This window comes from Puntigrus tetrazona, chromosome 7, assembly GCF_018831695.1.
Source record: "Puntigrus tetrazona isolate hp1 chromosome 7, ASM1883169v1, whole genome shotgun sequence".
NCBI classification, from domain to species: Eukaryota; Metazoa; Chordata; class Actinopteri; order Cypriniformes; family Cyprinidae; genus Puntigrus; species Puntigrus tetrazona.
The window spans coordinates 12,049,188-12,064,325 of NC_056705.1; the positions used below are offsets into that span (position 1 = coordinate 12,049,188).

At 38.5% G+C, this 15,138-nt stretch overlaps 1 long non-coding RNA gene across 1 annotated transcript; it reads left to right on the plus strand.

The window, feature by feature from the left end:
• Positions 1-3,320: 3,320 nt before the first annotated feature.
• On the plus strand, positions 3,321-4,052 carry LOC122348296. Its single transcript, XR_006251302.1, has 3 exons — positions 3,321-3,626; positions 3,729-3,814; positions 3,942-4,052. It is a non-coding gene; the product is annotated as an uncharacterized LOC122348296 (long non-coding RNA).
• Positions 4,053-15,138: the final 11,086 nt, after the last annotated feature.

Sequence of the window (15,138 nt, forward strand, 5' to 3'; positions counted from 1 at the left end):
TGACCAAACAGTTTAATTTCCCTGTATGGACAAAAAAGGCAGTGGAGGTCAATGGGTCAACTGAAAATCTTTGGGTACCAACATTCTTCAAAATATTTTCTTTTATGCCACACAGGTTTAAACATTTATTTCTAAATCACTGATTTTTTATGTTTGTATGGACTATCCCTTTAATAAAGCACAATATATTTAATAATGCTTATCGTTTGTACTGGCTACTGAGGCTTCATAACCAAAATTGCTTAAAGGAATAGTTTGCTTTGAATGAATTAATGAATGAATGATAAAAAAAACTTAATTTTTGCCCATACAATGGAAGCCAATGGGCTACAGTATTGTTTGGTTACATCTTTGTGTGTTTGAAACTAGTTATGACATTTTACAGTTTATTTAGATGTTCTTTAGATCTTCTACTGTGACATCACAGAAACTGTTTTTGAAAAGTATTTGAAAACCATGCTGAAAATCAATAAAAATAAATAAATTTCTATTAATAGTGTTTTGCAGATTGTTTTGACCAATGTGCATGTCTCAGCAGTTTTCTACTACACTGGTGTGGGTACATTTATTGTAAAAGGTCACTGGTGGCGCAAACACACATAACTGAAATCAGGTCAGCACAACACACTTCCTGACAAAGAAGCAAGTGAGGGTCTGCTATTGCTTTTGTGCAAACACCTCAATGTTACACCAATGTACATGCTGAGACAACTTTTGCAGCTGACCGCAAAAAGAGCACACTTTGACCAATCTGAATGGGAGGAAATTATGTGGGCTGGTTATCTCATGTCAAAACAGTCTTTGTGTATGTGTGTGTGTATGTGTTTTTGTAACATATGAGGACACAAAAACGCATATAAATTTCTATGACATGAGTATGACATAGGTATTACAAGGACAAGGTGACTTATTACCTCATGTCCCCACTCTTCAAATGCTTATGAATCATAGTGAGTTGTTTATGTTTGTTTGTTTGTTTGTTTGTTTAATCTAAAAATGGTGGTAGTTTACTGTAAGGGGTAGATTTAGGTGTAGGGTTGGTGTAGGACAATAGCACACACAGTCTGTAGAGTATAATTCAGAATGTCCCCACATTTCACAAAAACAAACGTGTGTGTAAATATTTTTTTTTACAAAAACAAATAATGCATAATTTAAATGGGATTTTTAAACTTATTATGTGGTTGTTATAGGATGTTAAAGGACACCAATCCCTCACAGGCCTAGGTTCAAAACACAAGGTACACCACTAAGAAGAGACAAACCCAACCACGGAAGAGACAGATCTGTCAAAACTGCAACGCTCAGGCTGCTAAGAAAGGAAGTCAGTTAACCAAAAGAGCTAACTGGAGCATCTTTTTGTTTTAGAAAGCACATGCACATTTTCTGGAAAAAAACTTCAGTTTCGACATACTTTTTTGTATGAGGAGCTGCATGAATGGTTCTCCATAGGTGTTAATGACTAAAATGACTCTCGGTCCAGTAGGTGGCAGCAATGCTCCTTCAAGCTAGTTTAAGAGCTGGTTTGAGAAAGAAGAAGAAGCAGAAGATCAGGAAGATGAGGAACAATTTTTTGATTAAAAATTAGTGCTCATCTTTGTTGCACAGTTGAAGTTGAGTCAGCTGTAGGTTAGGATATTTAATTTCTTCAAGGTTTATTTTTTTTTGTTATTTTCCAGAATATCTGCCCTTAAATGCTGTCATTTCACTTGCAGTCTTTAACAAATATAACTGTTTTGCTCACGTACAAACCCGACTCAAAAAAGTTGGGACGCTGAATAATTGTGAATAAAAAAGAATCCAATAATTTACAAATCTCATAAACTTATATTTTCCTCACAACAGAATATAGATAACATTCTGAAATGTCATGCCAAATATTGTCTCATTTTGGATTTCATGATAGCTGCATTATAAAAAAGTTGGGAAAGGTAGCAGTAAGAGGCCGCAAAAGTTAAATGTACATATAAAGAACAGCGGGGGGTCCAACTTGCAACTTAGTACGTCTGATATAGAAATTATATTTTAAATATCATTAAATATTTGATATAGAAATGAATTAACCGGAAAAGCTGTTTTATTCTATATAAGAGTATAGTTACAGTGGCGGCCATGTTGAGATCACATGACTAAATGCTCACTTTCTGTTGTAGGTGAGGTTTGTAATGTGAAGGAAAATTCATTTATACTGATGAGAGATGGGATAGCTGGTGTCTGTACTTGACCTAAGGGGACTAAGCTTTAACAGAAAGGATATAGTGAAGCGTTTTCAGGTCACTGTCTTTCCTTCTGTTGAAAAGTACAGCGGTTATGTAACCTTGGGTGAGACTAAGATATAAAAGTGAAGAACTGCCCTCCTTTTCTGTATGACTGTCTGATCTTGTTTGCAAAAATTGCCACAACAGCAATATTCTAATAGAGTTAAAACAAGTTTTGAAGGGGAGGATCCTTGTGGCACAGTCAAAGACTGTAGTTGGTTGGGGAGAAAGATAGAAAAGAAACATTTGGAAGCCTATCAACACTGGCAAAGACACATCAAGTAATATTATTATTATTACTATTGCTTGGAATATGTCACTATTGTATTTAATACGACTTGATGTTTGTTGTTCTGTATTTTTATATTTATTTATTCTATATTTATCGCCAGTATTATTCCCAGTCTATCATATTTGTCTAAAATGGATTTTGTACATAGGATACTTTTCATAGCACTGTTAACAGGTAAGTATAAAAATATAGTTATGTTTCACATTTAAGTATAAAAAGATTATATTCCTCATATTTACTTGAACAAGTAAAGTTTTCTGTGTACATTTTTTAAAGGATTTGCAAATCTTCCGCTGTGCTCTTCTAAATATTATTACATCATCAATAAGTTGATGAACTGGACTGAGGCTCAAGATTACTGCAGAAAATATTACTTTGATTTAGCATCATTTGACAACAAGAAGCAACACGACCAACTCGTTCAAACTCTGCAGAGCATTGGTTACAAGGACAGTGTTTGGATAGGATTGTATGATGATATCTACAGCTGGAGATGGTCCTATGGAGAAAAAAAAATGACATACACCAACTGGGACTTATATGAACCAGACAGCTATCTGTCAAAAGAGGCTTGTACTATGTTCCTTAGCACAGGACTTTGGTCTGATTATCAATGTGGAGTGCCCCTTTCTGCCGTGTGCTATAATGGTAATTGAATGTGCTTTTCTAACTTGACTAATGTGTTTAAAAATAACTAAATAAATAGAATGTCTAAATAAACTATATGTCCACAGCCACAACAAATACTACTGTCTTGATTCAAGAGAAGAAAATTTGGAGTGACTCTTTAAACTACTGCAGACTGTATCACACTGATTTGGCTACAATAGAAAACCAAGATCAGAACGAAAAACTAAAGCAGCTGCTCAACAACAATAATGTGACAAAAGCTTTCATAGGTTTATACAGAGACACCTGGAAGTGGTCAGATCAGAGCATCTATGGATTCACCATTTGGTTGGCTGGTGAACCCAATAATTTAATCGGAAAAGAATATTGTGGAGAAATTTATTTGCCAAATGCACAGTGGGCTGACGAACCATGTTCAAAGAAACTCAAATTTGTCTGTGGCACTGGTAAGAAAACCTCTTTGTTTGCTGGTGTTTGTGTGATCATAGAATAAAGACAATAGTGTTTACTATTGCATATTACTGATCTGATCATTTAAATCCCTGTAGACAAGAAGATTCAAGTGCTGAAAATAAACATAAAGTCACCACTGAACCTTAATGTCAATGATTTTAACGGCCCCATTTTACAGCAGGTCAGTATTAAAATTATATTTGCATCATTCATATGCTCTCTGTGTTAAGTGATGTAAATGTTTGAATGACACACGAAAACATCTTTATGATGATTATTAGCTGGTTGATGGTTATGTTTGTCTTCAGTTTGAGCAAAAGCTGAGGAAACTGGGACTGCCGAGTAACACCAGGCTGACATGGAGGACACAAGCTGATGGACAAATATTTCAAACCCAGAACACTGCAAAGACAACAAAATAGTTCAAAAGTAAAACTGTAGCATGAATGTTTGTCAGAACAATAGCTCAGAATATGTTTTATTTGGTGAAGTAAATGAACATAGTTGCTAATGAATATAGTTTTGTGCTGTGTTTGGGGAATTTTTAGTAGTGTAATAGGTAATCAAGTGCTACCTGTTTAAATTAAATTGGTTCATATATCTGTTGTTAACATCTTATTTTAATTACTTTCTAAATTATCTATTTCTTTTTCAATAATCTTTTTGACACGTTAGGGACATTCTGTTCCTAAGTCTAAATGAGTAAAAAAAAGTGAACTTCATGTTCTGTTCTTTTAATTTAATTAACTGGAAGTAATTGTCTTCTTTAGTTATATAATTTAAAAAATATATATTTTCCTTAAACAATTAGTAAGCATTGCACACATATGTGCATGAATCTTTGTTTTAGATTTATATCACATTATTATTCATGTAAATGTTTTTTTCCACTTTATTTTTATTTAAATGTTTTGTCTGTTCGTATATATGCATGCGTATATGTATGAAACAAGATCTTCTGAAGACCACAAACATTTCCCTGGTGAATAAAGCTAATTCTGATTCTGATATAGTCCTCATTTCTTAATATTAAAGCAGTAAATTATAAAATAACAGCACAAACCTCTGTAATTCAGCACTGAATTTAATTATGTTGTAAAAGTGCATCAAATACCTATTACTGGGCTTAAAACGGATAAATACATAATTTTTTACCAAAAACGATTGAACAATAAATCAAAAGAAGCATTGCTTTATGAAGCTTGCAACAAGCTATATCACACCTAAAACGTTCAAACATGTTTTGTACATTATTCATGGTATTAGCACTTACAACTTCTGGTTAAGTTATTCATTTTCATTGAACAATACACCACTTTCACCACTGTGTTGTTTCTAAGCTGTTGTTTTCCACTCATTTAAATCCTAAATATCAATCCAGTTTAATAGGATCAGGGGCGAGCCCGATTTGTTTGCAAACAGATTAGGAGATGCAAAGTTCCATAAGTGAACGTCTCACATTACCAGATCAGTGCCGAACACCGGGACCGATGTACTAGACGATGTATTTTTCCTCTGTTTACCTGGAGGGGAAAATCTGATAAATCGAGGCTAAATTGGGCAAAAAATACTGTACTGCGGCTTAAGGCCTGTCTCAAGAACCACACCAAGATTCTTGACACGATTTTTAATTTACTTGTTTCTAAAGCAAAAATTAAACGGTGTTTAAACAAAACTGTTTTTTTTGGACCTGTAACCCACAGGTCACAGGTCTGGCAGGGATTATAGGTGCAGGAGGTGAATAACCAGCGCTTTCTCCACCTTCAATACCACAACTTAGTTGAGACCCTTAAGAGCTGGATGTGTTCCTGGATCAACATCTTTGTTGCCCTTTGTTGTCATTCATCTATCATTAAATGTTTGGATTAACAAAATATGTTCACCCAGGAACACATCAGAATGTGCAACCCCCAACTGCAGCATTGGCTCTTAAAATTTATTTTGGGTTCTGAAAAGATCCTTTCATTGATCAGTTCAAAGAAACGCAAAGAACAATTTAATATTTTAAAGTACCACTTGTCTCTATTAAAAACTTTTTGTGCAGTAAAGGAGTTTCATGCATGTTAAAGGTTCTTCATGCAATGGCAATGTTGGTTTGATTTATCAGAATCTTTTTCTTGGTGTTATAGCAGTTGACCGTTGTTGTCTGGATTTTCACACTCCTGTCCCATTGCTGTAAAACAAAACATAAAAAGCCACTTTATGGTGCTACTTCCCAATTATTTAGATTGTATGTGTCACCATCACCTTTGTTTATGCTTCGAAAAAGAATATTCCACATATGCAAAGTCCACTGGCCGAGATAGCTCTTAAGCAAGTAAAAAAAACAAATGCAAATAGAGAAGGCACCAGCAATTATCCACAGAAAACATCCACAGTTTGACAACACATGCTGCAAATACTCATAACACAACCAAAAACACAAATTCACTGAAAACACTCACAACTTGACCCAAACAGCACTGCGAGAAGCCAACAAAACTTATGAAAAGTAACTATGCCTTTTTTATAGTAACTTTTTATTTGGTATATTGATTAACATTTGTATGACCACAGGTGTACATGGTTAAACTATGGTTAGTGTAGCAAAAAGTTAAATTGTGGTTAGATTTAAATCCAAAATTCAGGTATGAAATTCATGGAGGCAGTCCAGGTGCCCAAGGCAGAGCAGGAAGCTCAGTAAGTTCCGGGTCTTCAGGATCCAGGGCTCTTGCGGCACTTTGGAGAAGTGAGTTTTGGCAACAGCTCTGGCGAATTCAGGAGGGAAATCAAGAAGAGTGGGTACAGAAGGCTCTCAGGAGGAGGGAGGGGGGGCTGGACGGGAACAGCAAAGGTTCAGTGGCGAGGTGAGGAGCCACAAAATAAGGTTCTGGGCATTGAGGGCACTCTTGCAGCACAGGCATGCTCTGCCACCATGGAGACTTGGAGCTGCTCAAAAAGCACATAGACACTAGAGTGCTCTGCCAGCCTGGAGACTTGGGAGCACCTACAAGACATGAGCACTGGAGAGCGCTCTTGAAGAGTGGAGACATGGAGGTGCTCAGCAAGCATTTAGATACTGGGGTGCTCTGCCAGCATGAAGACTTGGGCAGTACAGTACAATAGATCCATGTATTTCTTGTATTAAGCTTATATGTTCATTCAACACCAAAAGAAAAACATGAGAATCACTCACTGTAACGTCTGAAATTTTAATAGGTAATTGTGTCAATTTATTTAATAAACTCAATAAAATGCTTTATTTAGGTAATTTGTATCATTGTATCTATAATGGTCTCTCTAAGGGCTAAGCCCCCATAAAGTTGAAATCCTAAAACTGTCCCTGGCTGGACTATTGTAATGGTCCCCTCACCGGCATTGCAAGGAAGACCATTGGACAGCTGCAACTCATCCAGAATACTGCTGTCAGGTTTCTAAATAGAACTAGAAAATCTGAGCATATCACCTCAGGTTCTTTCCTGTGACATTAAGGACTGATATAAGTACTTTTACTTTAAAGTACTTTTATTTATCAATGGCCTAGGAAAAAAAATACATTGCAGATATGCTCACTGAATATGAACCTAACAGACCATTAGGATTGAGTCAGTTAGAAATAACAATGTTTCACACAAAACAAGGAGTCCACTTTTAGCTATTATGCTGCCCACAGTTGGAACCAGCATCCAGAAGAGATCAAATGTGGCAAAACATTAGCCACATTTAAATCCAGTCTCAAAACTCATCTGTTTAGCTGTGCATTTATTGAATAAGCACTGTGCTACATCTTAACTGATTGCACTGTATTTTGTGCAATCTTGTTTTTATTTTTAACTGTTTTAATTTCATTTGAAAGGTTTTTTAATTTCTTATTTTCTTGTTGTGATTATGTTTTTATGATTGTTTTACTTCCTTTTATGTAAAGCACTTTGAAACATCACTGTGTATGAAATGTGGCATATAAATAAACTTGGCTTGCCTTGAATTTGTGTTGTTGATTTGTTAAGGAAATCTATGAGTGTCTTATTTTGAATATGGTAGAACTTGCTGTGATTCCTGGAGGTGCTGCTTGATTTGCATTAAATATACAAATAAAATAAAAAAATAAAAAAAACATTGTTTGTAGGTAAATGACAAATGCAAAGTAGTGTTCCATTTACAGTTGAACAACAAAACTGATGAGTCGATTCTTACTTAAACTGTCATACTCTTTACAACTTCTACAAAATTACAAAAAAATTTATTGTGTAAGCCATTACATTCAAAAACGATCCATTCAATTATGAATAATTGGTATACATGCATGTATATTCCATAAATTTCTGACATTGACATTGTTTGTAATGCAGGAACTCTGCACGGCGAATGATTTTGATCTATGAAGAACGAAGGTAACGGCACAGTCCCTTGGACAGGTGATGTCCACCAGGAGCGCCATCTTTGGCAGAACCTGGCGCAGATGAGTGATACGGACAAAGTATGCTTTCTCAAAGCACCCGTCTCCCAGGCCGGCCTCTTCAGCGGCACTGTCGAGGGCTTTGCCCAGCAGTTCTCAGCAGTACAAAAACAGTATCAAACAGGGCCATCCAGACAACCGCCATTCACTTAGTATTCTGAAAGAATACTAAGTGAATTTATAAGAGCATAATATGTTGGAAATGAAGGCAGAAATATCTCTGTCTGTGTTTCTCTATTTGTGATCCCTCACTGCCATCACCTGGTAGTTTACGATATTAGTGTAAGAGAAAAAAAAACTTTTATTTTGTGTTAGAAATACCCTCCCTCCTCATGTTAAATTGCCTGTTGTTATAAGGACTTTTATTCTGACGGGGAAAAAGAGCGGTGAGCGGTGAAATAGAAAAATAAAGTGGAGAAAAAGAGCTTGTCCGTATTCGATGGTTTTATTTATATAAACATTTAGATAAAGCCCTGAAAACACCCATAAGCGCACAAGCAAATCGTTACATTAGTATGCAATATTGTTGTCATTTCACATCATATTGCATGTTTCAGCAAATTCTCAAAACATCTAGTCCACATTAATTAAAACAGACAATTTTAAATGCATGCTTCATCAGTGCACATTATTTTGAAGAAAAAAATATACATCATCACAAAATCAAGTCCTGTCCTGCTTTTTTTCCTGCACTGAATATCCTGTTTAATTTAAAACATATTCTGCTGAATTATATTTTTTGTCTGATGATATCACAATAAAAAAACTGTCTACTGTATTCCTAATACTGGAAATGGAAGGTCAAATATATATTGCATTGTAAGATTGAGCACGAAGCCATCCTCTCTTTGGGCACGGGTGAAGTTCTTCATTGAGTTAGCAACTGTTTCTCTGAATGTCTCTCCATTCATCCCCAAACTGTCATTTCCAGTCTGCCTATTAATTCCACGTCAGTTGAAAGTCCTCTAGAAAAAACAGTCTGTTAATATTCCTCTTTCCTATTCTCAGTATAGTGATGTCTTCTGCCCCAAGAGAGCCGGTTGCTTACCAAAAAGGTCAGCAAACAGTACTATGTCTTTGCATTTTGCATATTAATAGATTTGTAGTAGCATAACTTCTAACGTTTACAGTCATTTGTTTACGAAGGTCAATTTTTTTTTTTACAGACAAGTATATTTTAGGGGTCTTCGGATTCTTTGTGGTTGGTTGAGTGGGCCACAGGTGGTTAACGATTCAGAACATCTGGTCAGGTTTTGGAAAGGTAGCATTCAACACACGTTAATGCAAACACAAAAGGTGATAATTTAAAGAACAATGATGACCAAACATTTTAATTTCCCTGTATGGACAAAAAAGGCAGTGGGGGTCAATGGGAAGTGAAAATCTTTGGTTACCAACTGTCATGATTGAGGGGTCTGAGGCGTGCGGATCCATTCGCTGGTTTTATTGAACAAAGGCATGGTCAAAGCAGGCAGGCATCAAATCACAGCAAAAAGGAGTGTAAGAGGCAAGGCAACAACAGAATCCAAAAACACGCAGAGGTCGGGTCAGGCAGCAAACAATCAAAGTATCAAAAGACAGCCAGGGTCAAAACCAAAGAATCCAACAATACAACCTGCAGGTAAGGGGCCTGCTACAGAATTTATAGTCTTTCAAACAGGAAGTACCAGCAGAGGGAGTGATCACAGATCATCCAGGGGTAAGGGCTCCCTCTGCTGGCTTGGTGACACCAACATTCTTCAAAATATTTTCTTTTATGCCAAACAGGTTTAAATATTTATTTCTAAATCACTGAATTTTTATGTTTGTATGGACTATTCCTTTAATAAAGCACAATATATTTAATAATGCTTATCGTTTGTACTGGCTACTGTATATCCAAAATTGCTTAAAGGAATAGTTTGCTTTGAATTAATTAATTGATGAATGAATGATAAAAAACTAATTTACTTCTGATTTACTCACTATTAAAATTATTTTGCACTATTTGCCCATACAATGGAAGTCAATGGGCTACAGTATTGTTTGGTTACATCTTTGTGTGTTTGAAACAAATTAGGACATTTTACAGTTCATTTAGATCTTCTTTAGACTGAAACCTCATTTACTGTGACATCACAGAAACTGTTTTTGAAAAGTATTTGAAAACCATGCTGAAAATCAATAAAAATAAATAAATTTCTATTAATAGTGTTTTGCAGATTGTTTTGACCAATGTGCATGTCTCAGCAGTTTTCTACTACACTGGTGTGGGTACATTTATTGTAAAAGGTCACTGGTGGCGCAAACACACATAACTGAAATCAGGTCAGCACAACACACTTCCTGACAAAGAAGCAAGTGAGGGTCTGCTATTGCTTTTGTGCAAACACCTCAATGTTACACCAATGTACATGCTGAGACAACTTTTGCAGCTGACCGCAAAGAGCACACTTTGACCAATCTGAATGGGAGGAAATTATGTGGGCTGGTTATCTCATGTCAAAACAGTCTTTTTGCGTGTGTGTGTATATGTGTGTGTGTGTGTGTGTGTGTGTGTGTGTGTGTGTGTGTGTGTTTGTGACATATGAGGACACAAAAACGCATATAAATTTCTATGACATGAGTATGACATAGGTATTACAAGGAGAAGGTGACTTTTTACCTCATATCCCCACTCTTCAAAACACTAAATCATAGTGAGTTTTTTTCATAGTGAGGGATAACCCTATCTAAAATGGCTGTAGTTTACTGTAAGGGGTAGGTTTAGGTGCAATGTTGGTGTTGGACAATAGCACATACAGTATGTACAGTATGCAATAAACTATTAAACCTCCAATTCACTACAATTCACAAAAACAAATGTGTGTGTAAATTAACTTTTTACAAAAACATATAATGCATACTTTACATGGAATTTTAAACTTATTATGTGAGTGTGACAGGATTTTGAAAATCAAATGAGGACACCAATCCTTCACAGGCCTAGGTTCAAAACACAAGGTACACCACTAAGAGGCGCCGCTGAGTTCGGCTGCCGTCACGACCGCTCCTGCAAAACTTTTTGTTTTTCTGTTAATTGTTTGTATTTTTGATAGTCTGTGCGGTTTTCTTTATATAAGATGGCTATTACTACATACGACCGAGCCACTCTTATATCTATTGGTGTACAATGCACCCAACCGTTTTTAAACCCGGACCCATGTTGGACGAGCGAGATCCTGTCGAAGACAAAAGGACGCGACCCACACCGGTGTCCACGAGGGAAACGAGCCGGCGTCAGGAACAGGTTGAGGGCACGCTCACACCGCGCTCCCCTACCTAGTGTCCTGTTAGCCAACGTCCAGTCTCTGGAAAACAAGCTTGATGACCTCAGGGCAAGGATCAAGTTCCAGAGAGACATTCGGGGACTGCAACCTCCTCTGCTTCACCGAGACATGGCTGAACCCAGCGGTACCGGACCACACCATACAACTGGCCGAGTTTTTCTATTTTTACCACATGGACAGAACAATGGAGTCGGGGAAGACACGGGGAGGTGGAGTGTGTCTGATGGTGAACAACCGCTGGTGCGACAACGCGAGCGTTGTTCCTCTCTCACGCTCCTGCACACCAAACCTGGAACTTCTGACCATCAAATGCCGCCCTTTCTATCTTCCACGGGAATTCAGCTTGGTCATAGTCAGTGCCGTTTACATTCCACCTCAAGCGGACACGGACACTGCAATATGGGACTTTCACGATCACCTCACAACACACCAGTCACATCACCGGGACGCCGCACCCATTGTGCTGGGGGATTTTAAGAGTGCAAACCTCAAGCGTGCACTGCCGAACTTTCACCAGCACATCAGCTGCCCCACCAGGGGCGAAAGGACACTGGATCACTGCTACACACCCTTCAGAGACAGCTACAAGGCAAAATCATGCCCTCGATATTTAATCTCTCCCTGAAACCATCTACAGTCCCCTCGTGTTTCAAACAGTCCATCATTGTTCCTGTGCCGAAGAAACCTCAACCATCTTGCCTGAATGATTACCGCCCTGTAGCTCTGACGTCGGTAGTGATGAAGTGCTTTGAGAGACTCGTCAGAGACTTCATCACTGCATCATTACCGGACACACTCGACCCACTACAGTTTGCCTACCGCCAGAACCGGTCTACGAAGGATGCCATCACACACCTCCTCCACACAACCACGAGCCACCTGGACTTTAGAAAAGGGAACTATGTGAAAATGCTGTTCGTGGACTATAGTTCAGCGTTCAACACCATAGTTCCCTCCACACTCACCTCGAAGTTGGAGGTCCTAGGACTCAGCCCATCCCTGCGTCACTGGATCACCAACTTCCTGACCGACAGACCACAAGCCGTACGGATGGGAAAACACACCTCATCCTCCCTCACTCTCAGCACTGGAGCCCCTCAGGGTTGTGTTCTGAGCCCCCTGCTGTACTCGCTGTACACACATGACTGTGTGGCCACTACAAACTCCACCACCATCATTAAATTTGCTGACGACACTGTCGTTGGTGGGCCTGATCTCCAACAACGATGAGATGGCCTACCTTCTGGAGATCAACAACCTGGAGAGATGGTGTCAGGAGAACAATCTGCTCCTGAACGTCAGCAAAACAAAGGAGTTAATAGTGGACTTCAGCACGAAGCAGGTGCGCTCTTACCATCCCATCATGATCGACGGGACCCCAGTGGAGAGAGTGCACAGTTTTCGGTACCTGGGTGTTCACATCAGGCAGGACCTGTCTTGGTCCTGTCACATCAAAACCCTGGTGAAGAAGGCCCGGCAGCATCTATACCATCTGAGGCACTTAAGGGACTTCAGACTCCCATCTCAGGTGCTCAGGAACTTTTACACCTGCACCATTGAGAGTGTCCTGACGGGAAACATCACCTCCTGGTTCGGGAACAGCACCATGCAGGACAGGTGAGCCCTTCAGAGGGTGGTGCGGTCAGCTGAGCGCACCATCCGCACTGAGCTCCCTGTGCTGCAGCACATCTACAATAAGCGATGCTGTACCAGGGCCAGGAAGATTGTGGAAGACCTCAGCCATCCCAACAATGGACTCTTTTCTCTGCTGCGTTCAGGAAAGTGCTTTCGTTCCCTGAAGGCAAACACAGAGAGAATGAGTAGGAGCTTCTTCCCACAGGCCATTCGGAGTCTGAACCAGAGAACACCCAGCACCTAATCACCGGGATTCCCATGTTTACCCGCTCTTTCCCCAGATACTCGCCACTTACAATTGGACAATTGCACAGGAAAATATTGCACTAGTCACTTTGCATTTATACTTTATATTTAATACTTTATATTTTATATTCTATACTTTATTTTATTTATTTTTTTATACTTTGCACACTTCTTCTTTATATATATATTTTTATATTTTATATATTTATATATATATTTTGTTTTCTATTTTGATGCTGGACGGTTGTAAAAAACATTTCACTGCATGTCGTACCATGTATGTATGTGTATGTGACAAATAAAATAAAAATTTGAATTTAAGAAGAAGCAAATCCAGATACAGAAGAGACAGATCTCTTGAAACAGCAACACTGCTAAGAAAGGCTGCTAAGAAAGGAAGTCAGTTAACCAAAAGAGCTAACTGGAGCATCTTTTTGTTTTAGAAAGCACATGCACATTTTCTCGACTTTTTTTCAGTTTTGACATACTTTTTTCTACATAATCCATTTCTCATTCTAGTAAATGCAGCAGGAGCTGCATTAAGATAAAATGGTTCTCCATAGGTGTTACTACAATGACTCTCATCCAGTAGGTGGCAGCAATGCTCCTTCAAGCTAGTTTAAGAGATCCATCCATCCATTTTCTGCTGCTTATCGCAGGGACAGCAGTCTAAGTAGGGACACCCAGACTTCCCTCTCCCCAGACACTTTCTCCAGCTCTTCCGGGGGAACACAGATGCTCCCAGGCCAGCCGAGAGACATAGTCCCTCCAGTGTGTCCTAGGTCTTCCCCCGAGCCTGCCCCAAACATCTCCATTGGGAGGCGTCCAGGAGGCATCCGGAACAGATGCCTGAGCCACCTCAGCTGGCATCTCTCGATGTGGAGGAGCAGCGGGTCTACTCCGAGCTCCTCCCGAGTGACTGAGCTCCAGCCACCCTACCGAGGACACTCATTTTGGCAGCTTGTATCCGAGATCTCATCCTTTCGGTCATGACCCTGAGCTCATTATCATAGGTGAGAGTAGGTCTGTCTATCGATCTCTCATTCCATCCTTCCCTCCTTCATGAGCAAGATCCGAAGATACTGAAAGTCCTCCACCTGAGGCAGGAACTCCCCACCAACCTGAAGGGGGCAAACCACCCTTGTCTGACTGAGAGATGGTTTGAAAAAAAGAAGATGCAGAAAATCAGGAAGATGAGGGATAAGAGGTCATTTTGATTAAAAAAATGTGTGCTCATCTTTGTTGAACACAGACACAAATTGCTTTATTTTTTGTTTGGGAGTTGAGTCTGCTGCAGGTTAGGATATTTAATTCCCCTTAATGTTTATTTTGTTTGTTATTTTTCACAATATATATGCCCTTAAATGCTATAGTTTCACTTAAATATAATCATAAATATAACTGTTTTGCTTATGTAATTTGTGTGCTTGTTTGGTCCTTGACCACAGCAATCCACCACAACCTTATCTTTGTTATGCCTCTCTCTAATGACTGCTAGGCATTGTTTGCTGCATGAGTAAATTAAATTGATTTGCCCGTTTTTTTATGTGTCAGCTTTTGAATTAAATAAATAATAAAGTAAAATAAAAGATTTTAGATCATTAGCACATGTAAAATAGCTTTTTAAAGTAATACGACTGCTGCAAATCCTGCTCCTCAAACTGCCCCAAAATAAGTATTTCTTCTGTATACTAAGATTAACATGATGTAATTAAATTCCTTCAAACCAGCTCACTTGTGTGCAACTGTTTTTGTTAAATGTTGTGCATGTCTCTTACACGGAAGTCTAATCAAATGTATCCAGATCAAAATAGGTGATTGTAATGTGATATAGAAATGAATTACCCTGAAAAGCTGTTTTATTCTATATAAGAGTATAGT